Source organism: Neophocaena asiaeorientalis, unplaced genomic scaffold, assembly GCF_003031525.2.
Source record: "Neophocaena asiaeorientalis asiaeorientalis breed wild unplaced genomic scaffold, Neophocaena_asiaeorientalis_V1.1 scaffold46, whole genome shotgun sequence".
NCBI lineage: Eukaryota > Metazoa > Chordata > Mammalia > Artiodactyla > Phocoenidae > Neophocaena > Neophocaena asiaeorientalis.
Window position 1 is genome coordinate 14,424,655 of NW_020175393.1, and position 11,721 is coordinate 14,436,375.

An 11,721-nucleotide genomic window follows, 5' to 3' on the forward strand; every position below is an offset into this window, starting at 1 on the left:
GAGGAAAGAAACTCCCACAATGTAACCTGGGCCAAAGCAGTCATTAACAGTAAAGGATTCAGGTCAGTGGAAACACTTTGAACTTCTTAAAATGTTGCAACTGCCAGTTAGTGGTAGGCAGCAAGGATCTGAGTTAATATGCTTTACTGAATGTACAGGACAACAGGACATTAGAGAAAATGCGAAGTTCCAAAATATGCCTGACTCTAATACAGCAATACACACAGTATTTATATAAAAACATCTATCTATATATATATTATACATAATACATATATGTAATTTCAGGGAAATCATTCACAGTAGACAGATGAGCAAAATTTGTTTCTAAGATGGGTGTAATTTTGAGAAAGGTACTCTCAGTTTTCCTTAACTCTGCTCTGTATGTCAAATGGTGTCTGGAAGAAAAGTGAGAAGGAAAATATTAGCTTTGTTAACTTAATGAAGGTTAGTTATCCCTAGATAGAGACATTAGACTGTATGAGTAGATAAAAAATAAATCCAGACAGGGGAGGTGTTTCATCAGTAGTCAAACACTACCTGGAGTCTTGCATTTGATTCTAGAAAAGAAAATGGAATACAATGGAAATCCCGGAGCAGTTTTCTAGGCAGGGTGCCTGAATGGTATGAGGATGTGAAACCATATTGTATGACAAAGAAAATGGAAGGTTTAGCAAAAGAAACGTAAAATACAAAGAGAGACTGTGGAGGAGTCTTTAGTTATTTAAAAGTTGGACATGGGAAGGTGATTAAACTTGTTAAATAAAATCTCAGAGTATAGAACCGAGATGTGAATATTTCAGGGAAAGTGATTGAGGCTGATCACGGGGAAGACGGTTTTTAGGTCTCTTAGATCAGCTATTTAAAAGTGGAATCAGTTACTCCTGGAAGTTGCAAATTTACTGTTATTGAGATTATTCAAGAACAAGTTGGGTAACTCCTTGGTGGGAACATCTTAGAAAGAATTCAAGCATCAAAAGGAGGATGGACTAAAAACAGAGAATGGTATCTTTTAATCTTAAATACTGTTTGCAAAATGAATGAGCATGAAACCTGGACTATTACTCCCTACAAAGAACTGTTTGTGCCTGATTAGTCTATTTATATGCCAAAGCCCAAAGAACATGAAAGATGCATTTTGTACAACCACTGAACTAAACATACTGGAATACTTGGATCTCTAAAATGAATTCTATGGTTAGTATTAGAGCCATTAGTTGTGAATAAATTTAAACATTATATGCTCTTCTTTCTGAGCTCATGTGTGTGTGTTAAAAACAGCTAATTAACTATTTTCTGAGTGCCTTATCTATAGCATGCTTTACTGGGTATTATGGGTATACAGAGATGTATGGATACTGTTTGCTAGCTTAAACTGTTTACCTTACTTCTCTTTTCTTTTTTCCTTTCCTTTCTACATATTTTTATACTTCAAACATCTTGATTTTTAACTTCACATGACACATAGATTTTAGTCCAAGATTTGTCATTTATTAGCTGTATAATCTTGGTAAAATTACTAAGTTTCAGTGTCCATATTTGTGAAAGATAAAAAATAATAGAACCAGCTTCATAGTGAGGACTCAGTGAGATATGGGCGTATCTCTCAGCATATAGTAAGTGTTCATTCATTCACTACTAGTTATTATAGTATCATTCAAACTCACTGTCACCTCTACCCTTAGCATCTCTCATTAAACCCTTCTTATTCTGGGTTCATTAGAACCTCCAGCGAACCACTACTCTCTACCTCATTGTTACCACCCACTCTGTTTGGTGGTTATCCTACCTTGTTTTGGAAAAGGATGGGCTTCCCACTTCAGTTTAAACCCCTGCACATCTGTACCTTTACTCTCAACTCTTGCCCTTACATGGGCAGATGGGCTAATGTCATAGAATTCTAGGTTGGTAAATACTAGAGTTTATCCAATTGACCCTCTCATTTTAGAGATAAGGAACCTGGGATAACGAAGACAGGTCTGACCTTTTTCAGATAACAGAGCAGTTAGTTAATAGGAGCAAGTTAATAGCAGAGTAAAGTACTCCTCTGCTATATAGAGTATCCCTTGTTCCAAACAGTTGTGAGTGAATTGAGAGTATGGAGAAAAAAGGAAAGGTCAGAGTTTGATCTTTAGCCCTCAGTGGCATGTAGGACAATGTTTTGAGTATTAAAGTGAATAAATTAAAAGAAACTAACATATTTTTTGTGCCTATTCTGTTCTGAGCACTAAGATAGTTTCTTTATATATAGCACATTATTTGATCCTCAATAACAAAACCAAAACATATAAACACACTTCCTCATTTCTTAATTGAGACAATGAAGCTCAAAGAAATTATATTTGACCAAAGTTAAATACACTAATAAATGGTAGTGCCACAATTTTAACCCATGTTTCTATCAATGTAAAATCTATGCTCTCTGACTGCTTTTATGGCAGTGCTCACTCTTCCCAATCTTGGCTATTATATAATCCCAGTCTTCTAAGACAAATAAGTCCACTTCTCCTAGGGATGTTCAAGACACTTAGGGTGTATTTGTCTTTGGGAGAAGAGGTGGGTATAGAAATTAACTATGTAGACTGTCACCTCTTGTGGTTCCTGGGCAGTAGGAAGCCTAATTTAAACAACCCCTCATCAGGGTGCTTACCCCTGAGCTTATTCTACAAGAAGTTGGATCTCACCAAGAGAGACGTAGTAAAATTCCCCAAACCCCAAGAATATAAGAAAAATTTAATGTCAGAGAGGGCAAGAGAGTGAGCAAAATGATTTTTTTCAACAAATATTAAGAATTGTTTGAACCTCAGAATTTTCACTGGCAACTTTGGATAACAGGAAACATTGAAGCAATATATTCAATCTGTATGTTACTATGTTTAGTGCACCATCCTTTCAAAGAGCAAAAATTTAGAAGTCATAACTCTGCTTTCAGAAAAAAAAAAACAACCCTCTGGTTTGTGGCACTGCCTAATTTCTGTATTATAAATATTCCTACATGGCCAATTTCAAGGTACCAACATGAAACTGCTGACTGCAAAGTTGAAAGATAAATGCACGTTGTCTTTGATGAGCCCACTACAAGTTCTCATTTGCATATGACAGGGTTATATGGATATTTAATATAGGTACATGCATATTTTTATGTGTATGCATAGAAAAAAGGTCTGGAAGTATATGCAAAAATTATTTTATCAGTTTGCTCTGGAGAGAAGAGTGGGTTTAAGGTATGTCGATAAAAGAGAACTTTCCTATTTTATTCTGTGTATTTTTGTATCTTTCTAAAACATTTTATTAACATGTATACACAAAAAGTACATATATAATAGATTTATACAGTTCAGTTTTCACAAACTGAACACACCTATATAGCCACTTACCCAGATCCAGAAACAACGTTATCAACACTACTCATATATCTCTGCCAAGCATTATTCCTCAACACCCCAGGAGTAACCACATTCTGATTTCTAACAGCATAGATCAGCTTTGCCTGCTTTTGAAATTTATATAAATGGTACAGCATATATTATTCTAGTTAACCCAAATATTCAATGATGTAGACATTATACCTACGAGCATTGTATTTAGGTTTAAGTATGAATACAGCCATGTCACTAGGGAGAAATGGCTTGGTGATTTTAAACTGCCAATCAGTATGATGAGTTCTTTTTAAGACCTTATGAGAGGGCAAGAAATACGTAGCTGTGGAAATACGTTGATTACAGACTGATGTTCAGCTATGTTACCTGGGGCCTGAATCAGCACTGCTTCAGACCAGTGCACAAGAAAGGATATAGGGAAGAAAGCACAAGAGTGAGGGAGAGAGGGAGAGATTCCAATTACTTCCCTACAGGACAGATGGCAGATTCAGTCCCCTGAGGGCTCAAGGAAAACTCTTGCAGGAGATGGCTATACCTGGTGCTCAGCTTTCTGAGACAGCACAAGAAGCAGAGATGTAAAGAGGGAAAATGACAGCCTGACTTGGAAGAAGAATAGGAGAGTTCTGGTTCCATGGGTAAGTCTCGTATCTTTCTGAGATTCCTTTTTTTTTTTTAACATCTTTATTGGAGTATAATTGCTTTACAGTGGTGTGTTATTTTCTGCTTTATAACAAAGTGAATCAGTTATACATATGTTCCCATATCTCTTCCCTCTTGCGTCTCCCTCCCTCCCACCCTCCCTATCCCACCCCTCTAGGTGGTCACAAAGCACCGAGCTGATCTCCCTGTGCTATGCGGCTGCTTCCCACTAGCTAGCTATTTTACCTTTGGTAGTGTATATATGACCATGCAACTCTCTCACTTTGTCACAGCTTACCCTTTCCCCTCCCCATATCCTCAAGCCCATTCTCTATTAGGTCTGTGTCTTTATTCCCATCTTACCCCTAGGTTCTTCATGACTTTTTTTTTTCCCTTAAATTCCATATATATGTGTTAGCATACAGTATTTGTTTTTCTCTTTTTGACTTATTTCACTCTGTATGACAGACTCTAGGTCCATTCACCTCACTACAAATAACTCAATTTCATTTCTTTTTATGGCTGAGTAATATTCCATTTTATATATGTGCCACATCTTCTGTATCCATTCATCTGTTGATGGACACTTAGGTTGCTTCCATGTGCTGGCTGTTGTAAATAGAGCTGCAATGAACATATTGGTACATGACTCTTTTTGAATTATGGTTTACATATTTCCATGCAGTCTTGGTTGTGACTATGAGCTAGTGATATGTCCACAAATATACCCATAATCTGGTAAAGTTCTAATTATTTCTATTGAATCCATACTTCACTTATAATGAAAAGTGAGTACATGAAAACGTTGGAAATCTTAAGGAGGAGGTATTGCAATTCTTGGAATCCCAATGAGAATGCACATGATAATATGATAAAATAATTATGTTTTGATTGTGTCATCATGATTTTTCAAAATTTTCGTCTAGAGAGGAAATTCTAATGACTCTCTGTAGACTTAGCCACAGTCCACGAGTGCTACTGAGGTACGAGAAAGCTGGTAACTACAACTTCTTTCTATTTGACCCATGTTGGTAGTATTGGAACCTAAGGTTGAGTCATAGAATTGCTTTAGAAGAGATTCTGAAATGATAGATTAAAAATGATGTCTTTTCTATCAAAATGGATGAAATTTGTTGGTTGAAGGAAAAATATATTCTAGAAATGTCACCCTTCCTTCTACAATTCTCCCCCCCAACCCAAATATAGAAAGGGTGATATATCTCACAAATATCTGTACCAGACCATTGCAGAGCCAATTTTTCAAAATTTGGTATAAGTGCATAGCTTAACATACTTATTAGGAGTTTCCCAACTAGAGACATTTTATAAGGCAAAGATATATGCCTATACAATGCTTTTTTTTGGTTAAGATTATAGCTTTATGATGAATACTGCAGGGAGTTTATTAATTTATTCAGTGACCACTTAATAGCCAAATATGGAGGAATAGTAAAATGATTTAGACATGATTTCTATCCCAAAGAAGTGTGCAGTTTTGTGCCAGAGAAAAACACATAAGGAAATAACTCTGAAAGTAATTATTTTTCTAGTCCAAAATGATGTACAGACATGTTGGCAGGGTAGCACATAGGTGGCATAGTGTATAGCTATGCTTCAAAATAAATATATATGCTATAGAAATTTACTAAGGTTTTGTACACTGGAGCTTTAGTTACTCAAGATTTTCTGAGGGTCCCATAAATGTAATGAATTTTTAATCATCAAGTATTTTTTTAAAAGATTTCTCATGTGGGTGTACTATTTTTGATGCTGCAATGAGAAAATGTCCATTTTAGGATGCAGGACATAATCAGAAGTATTTTTCCATGCTATAACGATAGAGACTATAATCCACGTATTATTTCATCTAGAAAACTGTGAAAACTGGCTTAACAGTGTTTTATTGTATATTGTGGAATAAACAAATCCAAAGATGGGGAAGTAGAAAAGCCCTCATAAAAGAAATAACAATCGTCATGTGGTCTGAAGAATGAGGAATTTTATGGACTAAAAAACAAGGAATATTTTAAAAAATATAACTCAACAAGCACAGTTTTGAATCTATGAATGTCACCAGATGTGAGGTGTTGATGTTAATATTAGGAAGACTAGACCACTGTGAAACTGGACAGGATAAGTATTCTCTACAAATGAGAAATCAGCATGCCTAAGAATGAGAGTGACTTTAGAAATTTTCTTTTCTAAAGATAAGCCTGGTGAAGTTGTGCAGTGACACTTTTGTAGGAAATTATTGATATTAAGGCAAGAAGAAGCAGACAACAATTACAATATAGAAAATCAGGGATGACAAATGCCACAAATTCTGTACTGCTGGCCAAACGAAACAAAGAGAAAAGGGGCTCCAGAAAATTCACCTTGGCATTTAGAACATGTGAATATCCATGGTTCAAACTTGAAAACTAAGGAGTAGGATAAATCCAGAGTCTGTCTGGATTCTGAAATCAGAAACCAAAATTGTCAGTAAGGGGAGAAAAATTGTTCTAAAGTTCTAGGACATGAAAACTACAGTTCAGTAGTAATTTTAGAAAACGGGTAAGTGTTGATTGTTAATTACCAAAACTCATGCAAGGTGATTTTAGAAATAGCAAAAAAAAAAAAAAAAGCCCAAACCTGAACTACAGCTCTGGTAGGAACTGTGAGAGAAGTAGGCTGAGGTTGTGATTTGGGATCATCTTTTGGGTTTGGGTTAAGATTAGTATTCATGACCCCATTATGAAGTCACTTTATTTATTGATTGATTGAAACATTATTAAATCATTTACTCAGTAACAACAATCAGCAGATAACAGGAACACACTGCAGATACTCATTTCCCATTTGGCCTGAATAAGCATTGTGTTTTTGCTACACAATGCTATCCTAATGTAGGTTTTTCTGTGGCCAGGGAAAACAGTATTTAAAATAGTCCATCTTTCTAAAATTGAAGTGACTATTCTAAACAGGTATTTAGAAAGGAAGTGGGAACAATTAAGGCTTAATTACTATGAAAAAACAAAACAGCACAATTACAAAAGAACATTTAAATAGGAAAATAAGGAAACTATACATTAAAAAATTATACATGTACACACTGTATCAAAATACCTTTTCTATTTTGGTAACCAAATTTTGGAGATTAAAAACAAACTAGTTCAAGCATTTCTAAACATAAAAACTTCAGGTTTATATTTATTAAAAACAAGATAATATCAGTTTTGTTGAAGTAATCATATATACACCATGGTAAATATTTGGAATTGTGAAAATGGAAATAGTGAATAGCTTTAAATTTCCTGAATATTTTCATGGCTTAAATAATTAAACTTTTTTCAGTTTTTTTTTAATAAGTTTACTTAGTTTTAAACTCAGGCCAGTGTGCTTTTCTTAAAAGACAAGATACTTATTAAAAAACGGTAGGTATTAAGGTTTGCACGAGCTAAAAATTAACATTTACATTTGCCTAGATGTAACAATTTAAAAACATACAAATTCAAGATATAGTAGGAAAATATGTAAAAAAACACATAAAGAACCATAGCCCATTAAAAAATATAAATGTACCTTCTATATATCGAAAACTAAATATTCTGATTTAAAAGTAGCTTCTGTAAAATGTCAAAGTAGTAGGCATTGTTTGCTTTCCTAATATAATGAATAAATAAGAAATATTTCTATCTCAAACAGTACTATCAGTATTTCTTAGCAAAAACTGTAGTATATACATATACATGGAAAGGCAGGCATTGATACAGGATATTCTGCATCCAAGTTTTCGGGTTTGAGTTCCATTAAAATGTTTTCTACAACTTATAAGGACAATGCACACAAAAGTAAAAAGATGAGGTAAACATCTTACACTTTTAAGCATTACTTGAAACTTAATACTTAGATATTCCCAATGCCTAGGCTCTAGAACGATGCTTAGGAGGTCCGCCATAATGATGATGATATGACACGTATCTGAACCACATAATGAGGAGCAGGTTTCTTGGTCTTCTGAGTAGGCAATGATGTTCTTCCCTGTTATTACAAAGCAATCATGACTAAGTTTTGTCAAGAATATTGCTTCTGTGTGGGTTTACATGAGGCACCGAGCTACACTAAGAGCAGTTACAATGCCATTCAAAATTGCCATACTATAGCCCACGTGGAAAGAATGTCCAGTCAGTTTCTTGAACCTGGCAAGTGAAAGAGGAGTAGGAGGAAACATTCCTGGTTCATGTAAGGAACGGCACCAAAAACGGAGGAGAGCTTAAACAAGCTTTATTTGGGAACGCTCCCGGGCGAGGTTCACTGGTCCTAGAGAAAGGGGCCAGAGAAGTCGCGCCCGGGTGCAGGCACGAACAAAATTTATAGGGGCGGACGCAGGGGAGGTGCTTGCTGTGTGAAGCAGCACTTTTTTGGTAATCTCTCGGGTGTTGTGGCAATGTCAGGTGTCGGTTGCATCAGCCACTTTGGCGGGGGTTCCGTCTGGCTCCCTGGGCCCTTCCCCGGACCTGCTGGCCTTACATCCCGACTTCTTTGCTGTAATGGGGCGACGTTTGGTCTCTGGCTACCTCCTGCTGTACGGGGGCGCCGGAAGGGAGTCGGGCGGCCAGCGGTCCGGAGGTTAGGGGAGGGCGGCCGCGGGGGGTTCTGTGGGTAGTAAGGTATATGGGTGGAGGAGCATCTGATTTACCGCCACCCGAGAGACTTCTTGTATGCAGCTGCGGAGAAACCTGAGGAAACGGGGCAAGCATGAATAGGATGCAGATAAGGATTAAGGGGCCTAGGATTGGTGTTAGCCAGGTATAGAGGGTGGACCGCCACCAATCGGGGATGGGGGAGGTGGATTGTCGCTGCCTGCGTTGGAGTAGTTCTTTTAAGCGCCGGAGAGCATCCACGTTGTCTTCAACGACCTCTGTCTCGTTGATGTAGTAGCAGCACTCTTCCTGTAGGAAGAGGCAGGTACCTCCTTTGTTGGCTGTCAGAAGGTCCAGGGCGCGTCGATTTTGGAGGGCAACTCGGGCTACTGACGTGATCTGGCGCTGGAGGGAGGTGATGGAGGTGGCAGAGGCCTCGATGGCTAGCTGGAGTTTCTGTTCTAGGTCGCGGGATGTTGAGACACTGTGTGTTAGGGCTCCTCCCCCGATGCCCGCAGTGATGAGAGAGGAGGCGAGGGAAATGCCTGAGACCATAGGGAGAAAGATGGCCCATTTTTGTCGGCCAAAAAGTTGTGTGGTAAGTGAGAGAAATTCGGCTTGGCCACATAATGTGAGTTGTGGAACAAGGGTGACGGGGATACATGGGAAGGGGGAGGAAGAGTTGACCTCTTTTCTAAGGGAGCCATTACACCAAAAGAACAAGCCTGGTGGGGCCCCCATTGGCGTAGTTACAGGGAGAGATGAGTTGCAAGGGAGTGCATCATTCGTTAAGTTTGGGCGGCTGCCATAGCAAACTGTGAGGTTCTTTTTTTCTAAATCTCTGAGGGTGAGAAAGGCCCGTCAAACAGTGGAGGGAGAAGTAAGGGGTCCTTGGGGGGTTTCTTTAGCAGCCAAATATAGGGGTTTAGCAAGAAGAGCAACGTTAGGTATCCAGTGTCGGAAAAATCCTATCAGGCCCAGAAAGGAGAGAATCTGGTCAGCTGTCTCTGGAGGTTGGAGGTCGTGGATGGCCTGGGTGCGGTCGGCTGTCAGGCTGTTTGTTGTGGGGGTAAGGTGGATTCCCAGGTAGGTTACTGAGGGTGTAGACAGTTGGGCCTTGGCTGGAGAGACCCGATAGCCGCGAGAGCCGAGATAATTGAGGTCAGCAGTGTGCTGTTCTGAGAGGCTGAGAGATGGGCTACAGAGGAGGAGGTCATCCACGTATTGGAGGACTATACTGGGGGTGAGAGGGCAGGAAGCGAGGTCCCGCACCAGAGCCTGGCCAAAGAGGTGGGGGCTATCGTGGAAGCCCTGGGGAAGAACCGTCCAGGTAAGCTGGCGGGAAGCCTGGGTATCCGGATCTGTCCAGGTGAAAGCAAAAAAGAAGTAGGAATCAGGGTGTAGGGGGATAGAAAAGAAGGCGTCTTTGAGATCGAGGACCGTAAAATGGGTGGTGGACAAGGGAATGTGGGAGAGCAAAGTGTATGGGTTTGGCACAACTGGGTGGAGGGGAATTATCGCCTCATTGATCAGTCGGAGGTCCTGGACCAGGCGGTAATCTCCTGAGGCCTTGCGGACAGGCAGGATGGAGGTGTTGCAGGGAGAGTCCGTGGGGATGAGGAGCCCCTGGTCTAAGAGTCTGGTGATAATAGGTTGTAAGCCCCTTAGATGAGTTTCAGAGATGGGGAATTGGGGCCTGGATGGAAACTTGGAGGGGTCTTTAAGACGGATTAGGACAGGGGGGGGGTGTGTCGCTATTATGGGTCTCCAGGGGGTGGTGTGTCGCTATTATGGGTCTCCATGTATCCCAGACCTGGGGGTCTATCCGGTTGGGGGAAATGGGAGGAGGAAGAGAGGAGGGAGAGGGCTCCGCTGCCAGACCGAGGAGGGGGCCTTGGGATCAAGTCTGGCCAGTTGGAGAGGGGCCCCTAGTTGGAAGAGAACATCACCACCTAGCAGAGGAACCGGGCAGGACGGTATGACTAAGAAAGAATGAGTAAAAGGGAGCCTCTCGATGTAACATGAGAGGGGGCCGGTCTGGAGCGGGAAGGATGGCTTACCGTCGATGCCCATAACCGAGATCTGGGAAGGAAAAACTGGCCCGGAATATGTAGGCAAGACCGAATAGGTAGCCCCCGTGTCCACCAGGAATGAGATGGACTTACCCGCTACCTGTAGCGTTACCCTGGGCTCGGCGAGGGTGATGGGGGTCTTCGAGTCCGGGTGTTGTCAGTCGTCAGCCAGTCCCAGGAGTTCGAGTGGTGGAGCCGTCGGGTCGGTCCACCTTCCACGTGGAGGCGCTGAGGGAGGGCCAGCCATAGGGCAGTCACTTTTCCAATGGCCTCTTAGCCCGCAGCCAGGGCAGGGCTTGGAAGGAGGCCGGGGATTGGGACATTGGCGAGCCCAGTGCCCCTCTTTTCCGCACTTGAAGCAGGCACCTGGTGGGGTTGCCTTCGGCAGGTCCCATGGATGGTGTCCATGGGAGATGGCCGGCCGCAGGGTGGCTACGAGGGCTTGGGTTTGGAGGGCCACCTTTTGGTGCATCCGAACCTGTCGGCTGGATTCTGCCAAATCCTCACGGGCATTATAGACTTTAAAGGCCATTTTTACCGGGTCTCGGATGGGAGTCTGGGGGCCGTCCTCTGCCCGCTTAAGTTTTTTCCTGATATCAGGGGCTGATTGGGTGGTAAAGTGGGTGGCCAAGACTGTTGCGCCTGCCGGGGTGTCAGGGTCCAAGCAGGTGTAGAGAGAGCCTCTGTAAGACGGTTGAGAAAAACGGCTGGATTTTCATTGGGCTTTTGGGTTATCTCTTTTGGCTTTTCGAAGTTGACAATCTTGCGGGAGGCAGCCTGCATACCAGCCAAGAGGCATTGGATCATTAGATCGCGTTTGTGGCGACCGTCTTGGCCGTCCTGCTAACTCCAGCCCAGATCGGTGCCAGGAACGGCAGTGGCTCCGACGGGCATAATCAGTGAGGTGGACCTGACCTGCGTTGTTTCGGGCAGCAGTTTGAATTCTTTCCCTCTCGTCGGGGGTCAGAGTAGAAGATAGGATCACAAAGATGTCGTGCCAGGTTAGAT

The 11,721-nt window shown here is 41.2% G+C and overlaps 1 pseudogene; it reads right to left on the bottom strand.

The window, feature by feature from the left end:
• Positions 1-8,097: 8,097 nt before the first annotated feature.
• Positions 8,098-11,721, bottom strand: part of LOC112413903 (ADP-ribosylation factor-like protein 6-interacting protein 6 pseudogene) — a 7,759-nt pseudogene continuing 4,135 nt past the window's right edge.